This window comes from Odocoileus virginianus, chromosome 24 (assembly GCF_023699985.2).
Source record: "Odocoileus virginianus isolate 20LAN1187 ecotype Illinois chromosome 24, Ovbor_1.2, whole genome shotgun sequence".
Classification (NCBI taxonomy): domain Eukaryota; kingdom Metazoa; phylum Chordata; class Mammalia; order Artiodactyla; family Cervidae; genus Odocoileus; species Odocoileus virginianus.
In genome coordinates this window covers 39,557,378-39,570,457 of record NC_069697.1, presented here as the reverse complement: position 1 = coordinate 39,570,457, position 13,080 = coordinate 39,557,378, and positions in this window count along the sequence as shown.

Genomic DNA, 13,080 nt, shown 5'->3' with positions numbered 1-13,080 from the left:
CTTTCACATGGTAGTCTATACATGTCAAGCCTAATCTCCCAGATCATTTCACCCTCCCCAGCCCTCACTGTGTCTACACATCTGTTCTCTCCTAGAGTCTGTCATGCAGAGCAAAGTAAGTCAGAAAGAGAAAACACAAGTATCAGATATTAGTGCATGTATGTGGAATCTAGAAAAATGGTACAGTTAAACCTAGTCCCAAGACAGGAATAGACATGCAGACATACTTTGTCTTTTTCTGAATGGTCTCATCTGATGATCTCAGCTGTTGATTCCCACATCTATTCTCTCCTGTTTTGAGCTCTGAATGTATTTGCAATAGCTCCAATGAATTCTTTATTAAGAATAGCAATGGGTAGACAATTCAATGATGACAAATAATGCTGGTGACTCAGATGGTAAAGAATCTGCCTGCAATGCAGGAGGTTCGATCCCTGGATCAGGAACATCCCCTGGAGAAGGAAATGGCGACACACTCCAGTATTCTTATGTGGAGAATCCCATGGACAGAGGAGCCTGGTGGGCTACAGTCCATGGGGTCACAAGGAGTCAGACACAACTGAGCAACTAATACTTTCAATGCAACAAAATAGTACCAAACAATATGGATAAGGAAACATTCCCCTGCTCAGATAATTTGTCCTGAAAATTTATTGCAATAAACCAATTCATTGTAACCTTTTCCTAACATCTCAATGTTCCTAGCACATGCTCTACAGTTTAGATGGACTGGTCCTGTCCCATGGCTTAGACCTCACTTTTCACCATGTTTGTAAATCTGGTTCTTACTCATCAGATCTGAGCTTAAATATTGACTTTTCCTAGAAGACTTCCCTGAATCCTATTTAAGTAGATTTATCCTGTCATCGTCTTCCTCTCCATCCTTCTTTCTTCCTTTGTAGTACCTATTACTGCTTATACTTCTCTGTTTACTTATCTATTCTTTCTCTCTTCCATTAGATGATACGATCCATAAGAACAGTGTTGGTGGAATATTTTTCCCCATGACTGGCATAGTGCCTGGCACATAAAGATGCTAAATAAATGAATAAGTGCTCCCCAGATCCATTATGTCCTTTGTACATATTGTTTCCACGTCCTTTCCAACAAGAAACTTATTGATTTTTCTATCCATAATGACAATGACAATAATGCCCAATTAACTCTTATTAAGTGGTTTCCATGTGCATCTAAATGCCTTGTCTAACATCTTTCTAAGTTCTTCATCAAAGCTGTGCAGAGTAAGACACTTAGCATAGTACCCAGGGCATACTTAACCCTGGAAAAAATTAAAATTAATGAATAAACAAATACATGTTGCAATTTTAGCCTTTACATGAAAAGTTATGACAGATACAGTAGTGTTTTTATATATAAATATTATATGCAGCCCATTAAACAAATGAAAAGAAGAATAGTCACTCCATTCATTATCAAATTATCCTAAAACTGAAGAAGTTTATTACAACAAGTATTTATTATCTCATATCACTCCTGAAAGTTAGGAATCAGGAAGTAGCTTGACTGTAATTCTAAGTTATTCCTGGTGAAATCTCACCACTTAGAAAGATAAATGCATGGGTTAGGGTTATAGTGGAATAAATTCAGAAACAGGGATCCAGCAGAATGATAGTGGGGAGCTTCTGATAAGAACACAATTGTTCATTAGACAGGCACCTTAGAACAAAAAGTGAGCAAAGTTCAATCATCTGTGTTTTTTGATTAACGTGAAGAAGCTTCCAAAGAAGTCATTGGAACAGATTTTTGAATTTTATTATTATTAAAAAAATTTTGGCCTCACTCTGCAGCATGTTGGACATTATTTCCCAGACCAGGGATCAAACCAGCATTGGAAGGTAGAGTTTAACCACTGGACCACCAGGGAGAGGCTTCCCCGGTGGCTCAGTGATAAAGAATCCACCTGCAATGCAGGAGATGCAGGTTCAATCCCTCGGTCGGGAAGATTCCCTGGAGGAGGAGATGGCAACCCACTCCAGTATTCTTGCCTGGAGAATCCCTTGGACAGAGGAGCCTGGTTGGCTACAGTCCATGGGATCACAGAGAGTTGGACACGGCTGAAGTGATAGCATACACCAAGTCCCAGGAATAAACTTTTTGATAGTGCTCAGTCCAGTTCAGCTGTGTCTGACACTTTGAGACCCCACGGACTGAAGCACACCAGGCCTCCCTGTCCATCACTAGCTCCCGGAGTTTACCCAGACTCATGTCCATTGAATTGGTGATGCCACCTAACCATCTCATCCTCTGTCATCCCCTTCTCCTCTTGCCTTCAATCTTTCCCAACATCAGGGTCTTTTCAAATAAGTCAGCTCTTCACATCAGGTGGCCAATATTGGAGTTTCAGCTTCAACATCAGTCCTTCCAATGAACACCCAGGACTGATCTCCTTTAGGATGGACTAGTTGGATCTCTTTGCAGTCCAAGGGACTCTCAAGAGTTTTCTCCAACACCACAGTTCAAAAGCATCAATTCTTCAGCACTCAGCTATGTTTATAGTCCAACTCTCACATCCATACATGATCACTGGAAAAACCATAGCCTTGATTAGACAGACCTTTGTTGACAACATAATGTCTCTGCTTTTTAATATGCTGTCTAGGTTGGTCATAACTTTCCTTTCAAGAAGTAAGCATCTTTTAATTTCATGGCTGCAATCACCATCTGCAGTGGTTTTGGAACCCCCCAAAATAAAGTCAGCCACTGTTTCCACTGTTTCCCCATCTATTTGCCATGAAGTGATGGGACTGGATGCCATGATCTTAGTTTTCTGAATGTTGAGCTTTAAGCCAACTTTTTCACTCTCCTCTTTCACTTTCATCAAGAGGCTGTTTAGTTCTTCTTCACTCTCTGCCATAAAGGTAGTGTCGTCTGCATATCTGAGGTTATTGATATTTCTCCCAACAATCTTGATTCCAGCTTGTGCTTCATCCAGCCCAGCATTTCTCATGATGTACTCTGCATATAAGTTAAATAAGCAGGGTGACAATATGCAGCCTTGATGTACTCCTTTCCCTATTTAGAACCAGTCTGTTGTTCCATGTCCAGTTCTAACTTTTGCTTCCTGACCTGCATACAGGTTTCTCAAGAGGTAATAAAAATGCTCTGAGTGTGTTAGTCACTCAGTCATGTCTGATTCTTTGTGACCCCATGGACTGTAGCCTACCAGGCTCCTCTGTCCATGGAATTCTCCAGGCAAGAATACTGGAGTGGGTAGCCATTCCCTTCTCCAGGGGATCTTCCCAACCCAGAGATCGAACCCAGGTCTCCTGCATTGCAGGCAGATTCTCTACCGTCTGAACCACCAGGGACGCCCAAAAATGCTCAGAAGGGGGAACCAAGTATCCACTTAGCCCTCTACTCTGAAATTCACAGGTTGAAATTTAACTACTGATGGCAGTTTTGCAAAGACATTTTTGATAATGGACTGTAGGAGAAGAAAGCTTTTCTCCACACAATTAGGGTCCCTGGTTGGGTCTGAAAATTAAACTGACAAGACAGATTAACACATTTTATCAAATTTTTACATGTACCTGAGAGCCTTCACAGAGGAATGAAGGCCTGAGAGGTGACTAGATCAGTAAACTTTTATAGCTTTTAGACGAAGAAACAATTCATTTGTGAAGAGTTGACAAGACAAGGGGATTTGGGCTATATGTAGTAAATGATGAATGATAACTAGGAAGATAAGGGTTAGTTTAACAAAGTTTGTTGGTGCAGATTTCTTTTCCCCAAATGTCTTCCTTCTTCCTGGTACAGGGAGGGTATTTTTTATAAGGGAAACTTTTCTTGCTTTTAGGGGAGAAGGACAAGTGAAAGGGAGGTCAGAGTGACCTTCTTGCTTCTGCTGTTTTCTCAGACTCTTCCAGCTCAAGACACTTAATATGCCAAGGTGCCAGAGCACATCCTGAACATCAGCCGGATGCTACAATACCAGCCTGAAATTCAGTGGGTGAGGATATAGACCTGCTTAGGACCTCAGAGCCATAAATAAAATAGCCTTTCCTTACTTCCCTGTGATACTCAACCAAAGTGCTATTTTATCATGGGTTTACATATTTTAGACTCATAAATCTGTGTTATGAGTACAAATCTGCTTTCTTTAGTAGTTCCTTAGTTTAGATTGTAATAGTTAATCTACTTACCCTTTCCTGGAAAACTCAGCAATATGTCTTGACAGTTTTGCTTCAGTGATTTAATGAAGTGGCCTCCTGCTTTTTTTTTTTTTTTTTTTTTTTCATACGACCCTGCCTAGGACATTTTGGATCTTAACTTTCCTTGCAATTCTAATACTCAATACGTGGATGACCTCTTAACCTCTTATTAGATTCTGAAAATGAGTTGAGCTCTCTCAACTAATTTCATTAATCTTCTTAAGAGTTTTAACTTAGAAAGGGCTTTAAGTTGGAGGGAATGTTATAATTTTGTCAAAACAAAATATATCACCCAAGACAAGATCTATCCTAATGCAGATTTACTGAGTTACCCTCATTTTGGACAGACTAAAAACCATTCAAAAATTTTCCAGGCCAATTATTCAGACTTAATTCAGAGTAAATTAAGAGGATTTCTGAGGTCTGATAGCTACTGCAGGCAGTTAGTTACCAGCTGTTCCTAAATCACAAGATCTCTTTGTGATTTAATCAAGTTATTGGGAATCAAGTCTCTGCCTTGGAGTCTAAATGTGAGTTGGCATTTTGTGATTTTGTAATTAGCTTTTCAGATGCAAACTCTTATATATAGGATGGGTAAATAAGGTCCTACTGTATTATACAGGGAACTATATTCAATATCCTGTGGTAAACGATGATGGAAAAGAATATGAAAAAGAATATGTGTATACACACACACACATATATGTATACAACTCAATTGCCTTGCAAAAATTAACACAGCATTGTAAATCAAGTATACTTCAATAAAATAAATTTTAGAAAAATAAAGTGATTAGCCTTTTGGCATCTTCTTACCCTGGGCCAGCTTAATATCTTAAGCCTTTCTATATAACCATGAAAAACAATCTGGACAAACCCTTATCATTTTGACTCAGTTTCATGTTCTTTACAGAGAAAAGTTTGCTATAGTTTTTCTCTTGACCCTATGTTAAAACTTCTACTTTCTGGTTGCAGGTTAACAGTCACTGCAGCTAAATTGGTAAGAAAGTGACGTCACTCAGTCGTGTCTGAATTTTTGCGACCCCATGGACTGTAGCCTACCAGGCTTCTCCATCCATGGGATTTTCCAGGCAAGAGTACTGGAGTGGGTTGCCATTTCCTTCTCCAGGGGATCTTCCTGACCCAGGGATTGAAGCCAGGTCTCCTGCACTGCAGACAGATGCTTTTACTGTCTGAGCCACCAGAGAAGAAACTGGTAAAGGCTACTGCTAACTAAGTCCTCATTCCTTCTCATGATACACAATCATTGTCACCTACTAAAAAGACGCTTTATTTCTTAGCAGGTAGACTTACCTCACATGAAATTCTATTATGTTTTCCCTCACTCTTTTTCTTCCTTGATAGTAGTCCTTGAAATCCTGCTAGTTTCCTTCTTCTGTCAGAAGGAATAATTTATGACTATTTAACCTCTGTCCCTGGAGAAGGAAGTGGCAACCCACTCCAGGACTCTTGCCTGGAAAATCCCATGGATAGAAGAGCCTGGTGGGCTGCAGTCCATGGGGTTGCAAAGAGTCGGACACGACTGAGCGACTTCCCTTTCACTTTCACTTTCAACCTCTGTCCAAGACCAGTCCATGCCCTGAACAAATAAATTAGAAACTCATCTAGAAAACTCAGAGTTAATCTTGTTTCTTGACAAGTCATACCTTCCAAAAGAAAAGAAAAGAAAATTATCAAGCTGGATATGTCAAAACAGATTTCAACTCGCTCCTAAAAATAATAACCCTTTGTGCTCAGTCTCAATTGACTCTTTTCAGCCCCATGGACTGCAGCCAGCCAGGCTCCTCTGCCCATGAAATTTTCCAGGCAAGAATCCTGGAGTGGGGTGCCATTTCCTTATCCAGGGGATTTTCCCAACCCAGGGATCAAAGTCGCATCTCCTGGGTCTCCTGCACTGGTGGGTGAATTCTTTACCACTAGCGCCACCTGGGAAGCCCAATGACCCTTTACTGGAACTCAAGTCACCGAGAAGGTGGACCTCATACCCACCAGGACTTGTCAACTGAGCAGAAAAAGGAGAGCTAAGTTAATAGCAATGGCAGGAGATGTAGAATGTTTTGGAAATAACAAAACAAAATGGTGGGAAAAGCAAACAAAAATTGTTAAAAGACTAAGAAATTCTAAAGTGTTCTAATGTTTCTTAAGGAGGTAGAACGCCATATAAAAAGAGTTAATTTGAAGGTTAATAGAAATGCACTACCAGGTTATTATGAGAGACAGACATCTTCTAAGAATCCTGTTTCCATAATGCACTAGAAGGCCAAATCTCTGGAGAACTTTTATTAGCAAAACAAACAAACAAACCCCAAAAAACAAATCTATTACAAAATACCAGGGATAGGCTCCAAAACTGGGAAAAAGATTCCCTTATTTAGAGCAATAATCAAGATTTATCTCATGAACTTCACCTTCAGTTCAGTTCAGTCACTCAGCCATATCCGACAATTTTCAACCCTATGGACTGCAGCATGCCAGGCCTCCCTGTCCATCACCAATCCCAGAGCTTACTCAAACTCATGTCCATTGAGTCGGTGAAGCCATCCAACCATCTCATCCTCTGTCATCCCCTTCTCCCACCTTCAATCCTTCCCAGCATCAGGGTCTTTTCAAATGAGTCAGTTCTTCGCATCAGGTGGCTAAAGGATTGGAGTTTCAGCTGTTGCATCAGTCCTTCCAATGAATATTCAGGACTGATTTCCTTTAGGATGGACTGGTTGGATCACCTTGCTGTCCAAGGGACTCTCAAGATTCTTCTCCGACACCACAGTTCATAAGCATCAGTTCTTCTGCGCTCAGCTTTCTTCAGAGTCCAACTCTCACATCCATACATGACTACTGGAAAAACCAGAGCTTTGACTACACGGACCTTTGTTGGCAAAGTAATGTCTCTGCTTTTTAATAATGTCTAGGTTGGTCATAACTTTTCTTTCAAGGAGCAAGCATCTTTTAATTTCATGGCTGCCGTCACCATCTGCAGTGATTTTGGAGCCCCCCAAAATAAAGTCTGCCACTGTTTCCATTGCTTTCCCATCTATTTGCCATGAGGTGATGGGACCAGATGCCATGATCTTGGTTTTCTGAATGCTGAGTTTAAGCCAACTTTTTCACTCTCCTCTTTCACTTTCATCAAGAGGCTCTGTAGTTCTTCTTCACTTTCTGCCATAAGGGTGGTGTCATCTGCATATCTGAGGTTATTGATATTTCTCCTGGCAATCTTGATTCCAGCTTGTGCTCCATCCAGCCCAGCATTTCTCATGATGTACTCTGCATATAAGTTAAGTAAGCAGGGTGACAATATACAGCTTTGACATACTCCTTCCCGATTTGGAACCAGTCTGTTGCTCCACGTCCAATTCTAACTGTTGCTTCTTGACCTGCATACAGACTTCTCAGGTGGCAGGTCAGGTGGTCTGGTATTCCCATCTCTTGAAGAATCTCCCACTGTTTGTTGTGATCCACACAGTCAAAGGCTTTGGCATAGTCAATAAAGCAGAAGTAGATCTTTTTCTGGAACTCTCTTGCTTTTTTGATGATCCAACAGATGTTGGCAATTTGATCTCTGGTTCCTCTGCCTTTTCTAAATCCAACATGAACATCTGGAAGTCCACAGTTCACGTACTGTTGAAGCCTGACTTGGAGAATCTTGAGCATTACTTTGCTAGCATGTGAGATGAGTGCAACTGTGTGGTAGTTTGAGCATTCTTTGAGATTGCCTTTCTTTGGGATTGGAATGAAAACTGAACTTTTCCAGTCCTGTGGCCACTGCTGAGTTTTCCAGATTTGCTGGCATATTGAGTGCAGCACTTTCACAGCATCATCTTTTAGGATTTGAAGCAGCTCACCTGGAATTCCATCACCTCCACTAGCCTTGTTCATAGTGATGCTTCCTAAGGCCCACTTGACTTTGCATCCCAGGGTGTCTGGCTCTAGGTGAGTGATCACACCATCATGATTATCTGGGTCATGAAGATCTTTTTTGTATAGTTCTTCTGTGTGTTCTTGCCACCTCTTCTTAATATCTTTTGCTTTTGTTAGGTCCATGCCATTTGTGTCCTTTATTGTGCCCATCTTTGCATGAAATGTTCCCTTGGTATCTCTGATTTTCTTGAAGAGATCTCTGGTCTTTCCCATTGTATTGTTTTCCTCTATTCCTTTGCATTGCTTACTTTGCATTTTCTCTCCTTGCTCTTCTTTGGAACTCTGCATTCAAATGGGTATATCTTTCCCTTTCTCCTCTGCGTTCTTCTTTTCTTTTTTTCACAGCTATTTGTAAGGCCTCCTCAGACAACCATTTTGCCTTTTTGCATTTCTTTTTCTTGGGGATGGTCTTGATCCCTGTCTCCTGTACAATGTCATGAACTTCTGTCCATAGTTCATCAGGCACTCTGTCTATCAGATCTAATCCCTTGAATCTATTGGTCACTTCCACCGCATAATTGTAAGGGATTTGATTTAGGTCATACCTGAATGGTATAGTGGTTTTCCTTACTTTCTTCAGTTTAAGTCTGAATTTGGCAATAAGGAGTTCATGATCTGAGCCACAGTCAGCTCCCGGTCTTGTTTTTGCTGACTGCATAGAGCTTCTCCATCTTTGGCTGCGAAGAATATAATCAATCTGATTTTGGTATTGACCATCTGATGATGTCCATGTGTAGTCTTCTCTTGTGTTGTTGGAAAAGAGTGTTTGACCAGTGTATATGACCAGTGTGTTCTCTTGGCAAAACTTATTTTACTGATTCATTATCTTATTAATTTGGCTCACTCCCAATAAGCTCTGCACCTTAAAGAACTGCCTTAAACTTCTTGAACTCATATTCCAAAAGCCTACAAATACTTTTCTTACACTCTCTTTTTGTGTGACTACCAAGACTTTGTCAATAAGGTCTCCCTTGTTGCTGTAAATTTCATAAACTCACCTCTGTTGCTCAGCAGCTTTTTCTGTGATTTCAACAAAATCCATCTTGTTGGAGCCTTGAAGTAGTACGTGGTTTTTTAAAAACCGATTTACTATTATTTAGCAGATTGTCTGAATCTCTGTCTTGGAAGTGTGTAAAGACATTTTAAGAAGAGTGTTTTCTGGGCCATTTAGGTAACGGTAATTGGTAAAATGATGTATGGAAAGATAACATACACAAAATGCTTTATACTTAATAGTGATCCTGACTCAGTATGTTCAAGTGTTCAGTGAGTGTTTAGGTATATTATAATCCCCTGACGCCCCAACTCTTCCTTACTTGGACCTCCAAGCGGCCTGAAAACTCCTGGTTGATTTCTCTGATGAGAGCTCCAGTCACAGGTCATCACTGGCTTCTCACGATGGGCAGTGACCGTCTGGTCCCCCTCCCTCCTTGTGCGGCTGTTTTGACTGTGTTCCCCTTCCGGCCCAGCAGCAGGCTGAGGGAGGAGTTCCATTCTTCACATCTGCCCTCCTTATTCTCCTTCAGGTGACTTTTTCTTGGCAAGCGCTGCTTGAGTGGAGGTTTCTCTGTTCAGTGACATTTTATTTCAATAATGAAAAGTGAAAAGTCCTTTGCCCTGATTGTTGAGAAGATTTTTCTGCCACTTTTTCCAAATAAACAAACAAACCTCACAACCTCTTTAAAGTGTTTTTGGATGAGGTTGTGTCTAAACAAGGAAACCTTGATTAAGTTATAAAGTTAATGAAATTGGGATTCTTGAGAAAACCTAGGTATAGGAGTATTTTTAATAAAAGGGCCCAGTACTATGGGCAGAAAAACTACAAAAAAGATCTTAATGACCCAGATAATTATGATGGTATGATCACTCACCTAGAGCCAGATACCCTGGGATGCAAAGTCAAGTGGGCCTTAGGAAGCATCACTATGAACAAGGCTAGTGGAGGTGATGGAATTCCAGGTGAGCTGCTTCAAATCCTAAAAGATGATGCTGTGAAAGTGCTGCACTCAATATGCCAGCAAATTTGGAAAACTTAGCAGTGGCCACAGGACTGGAAAAGTTCAGTTTTCATTCCAATCCCAAAGAAAGACAATGTCAAAGAATGCTCAAACTACCACACAGTTGCACTCATCTCACACACTAGCAAAGTAATGCTCAAGATTCTCCAAGTCAGGCTTCAACAGTACGTGAACTGTGGACTTCCAGATGTTCATGTTGGATTTAGAAAAGGCAGAGAAACCAGAGATCAAATTGCCAACATCTGTTGGATCATCAAAAAAGCAAGAGAGTTCCAGAAAAAGATCTACTTCTGCTTTAATGACAAAGCCTTTGACTGTGTGGATCACAACAAATGGTGGGAAATTCTTCAAGAGATGGGAATACCAGACCACCTGACCTGCTACCTGAGAAGTCTGTATGCAGGTCAAGAAGCAACAGTTAGAATTGGATGTGGAGCAACAGACTGGTTCCAAATCGGGAAGGAGTATGTCAAAGCTGTATATTGTCACCCTGCTTACTTAACTTATATGCAGAGTACATCATGAGAAGTGCTGGGCTGGATGGAGCACAAGCTGGAATCAAGATTGCCAGGAGAAATATCAATAACCTCAGATATGCAGATGACACCACCATTATGGCAGAAAGTGAAGAAGAACTACAGAGCCTCTTGATGAAAGTGAAAGAGGAGAGTGAAAAAGTTGGCTTAAACTCAGCATTCAGAAAACCAAGATCATGGCATCTGGTCCCATCACCTCATGGCAAATAGATGGGAAAGCAATGGAAACAGTGACAGACTTTATTTTGGGGGGCTCCAAAATCACTGCAGATGGTGACAGCAGCCATGAAATTAAAAGATGCTTGCTCCTTGAAAGAAAAGTTATGACCAACCTAGACATTATTAAGAAGCAGAGACATTACTTTGCCAACAAAGGTCCGTGTAGTCAAAGCTCTGGTTTCTCCAGTAGTCATGTATGTATGTGAGAGTTGGACTCTGAAGAAAGCTGAGCGCAGAAGAACTGATGCTTATGAACTGTGGTGTCGGAGAAGAATCTTGAGAGTCCCTTGGACAGCAAGGTGATCCAACCAGTCCATCCTAAAGGAAATCAGTCCTGAATATTCATTGGAAGGACTGATGCAACAGCTGAAACTCCAATCCTTTAGCCACCTGATGCGAAGAACTGACCCATTTGAAAAGACCCTGATGCTGGGAAAGATTGAAGGTGGGAGAAGGGGATGACAGAGGATGAGATGGTTGGATGGCTTCACTGACTCAATGTACATGAGTTTGAGTAAGCTCTGGGGTTGGTGATGGACAGGGAGGCATAGCGTGCTGCAGTCATAAGGTTGAAAATAGTCAGAAAAGACTGAGCGATTGAACTGAACTGAACAGTGGAAATAAAAGGTAATATAGAAAGGAGGATACTCAAGGAGGTCTCCATACTGTCCCATACATCACAGACCAAGAGACACCAAAAACACTGTAGAATTCTCATTAGTTCCTATAATTCTCCTTTGTGAGATAGCATACCTTAAATGCTAACTCCATGTTATAAAATCCAAAGTAACTTTGAAATTTAAAGAGGAAGCAGATGATGTATAAATGTGTGAACAAACCTTTCAAACCAAAAAAAAAAAAATGTTTAAAGAAAAAAAAAATCCTAGAAGGGTTTACTTTGCCCTTTATAATTATTGGATGAAATGATGTGGCTGATGCCTTCATGTCTTCCCAAGGTGAGCGGGTTGCAATGTTTTGTGTGGCGCAGGGTGGAAAGATGTACTGATGGGAAGTGATGTCCTGGTAAATGTTTGACATTCAGCCAGGGGTGAGATAGATGCCCTCATTTACAGGATTTACTGACATCTGTGGAATAAATCCACCCACCATGGCTGATTGTAAAGCCATCAATGTGACACTGCTGAACTCAGAATCTGAGAGAGCTATTCAGTAGTGCACTGTTATAGGTTTTCAATCATATAGATCTAGCAAGAGAAATAACCTTAAGAGAAGGGATAAGTAAAAGGTGGTAGAATAATTAGGAAGTAATGAGCTTTGAGTGTTTCTTGCCTTTGTTTTTAATATGATTTATAAAGTTGCGAACTTATATAATTTTTAATAATGGCTGTGTTTAGCAGCTGGTTCAGAACTTTACATTTGGCTCCTGTGGACTCAAGCTAAGCACCTCTATGGAAGATGACTGTCCCTTTATCTATGCTTCCCCAGCCATGAGATATTTGCCGTTCTTATTGGCCCTGTTGGTTATTTCAGAGCTGAAGGCTCATTCTTCCTCCCACTTTTTCTTATAGGATGGATCTTACAGAGACAGGACAGACTTTGTCTCTAATACAAACATGTGGTACTATTGAATCTCAGTTACAGGCAAAACTTAATGTCTCCAGGTGGGGCAGAGGTGGCAAGGTGGACTCTCAAATGCACTCTTCTAAAAGGGTGTTATTACCTCCAGCATCTGAGATTTCAGGTGGGAGGGCAAGAAGGAAGCCTGAACTATTACTACCATAGTCAGGTATTGGGGCCTTTACGGGGTGATCTGTGTAGGGACAGAGCAATGGCATTTTCTCAGAGTGATGTGGACCCAGCGGCTCAAATAAATTAATGTTCCAATTCAAATGACTCATTTTTTAGGAACATTAAGTTCACAGCCAATTTGTCAATAAAAGAAAACTACCACCTCATTTTTTTTAACTCAAAGAGTCATGCTTAAATTTTATGAGTTATAAACGCCACTTTTCAAAGGACGAATTGAAACATGCAAAGGCGGTGCTGGAGCCTCAGTGGCACCGCGTTCAGCTTGGCCGCCGTATTTTCCAGGAGGGTCAGGGAACCTCCAACTGTCACCTGAGGCTCACAGAAACTTCTGGTTTTCCTAGGGAAGACTAAGGGAAGACATGGTATCTACTTACAAATATTTGAAAAGCTATCATGTAAAAGAAGAGATTAGAATTTGTTTTATGA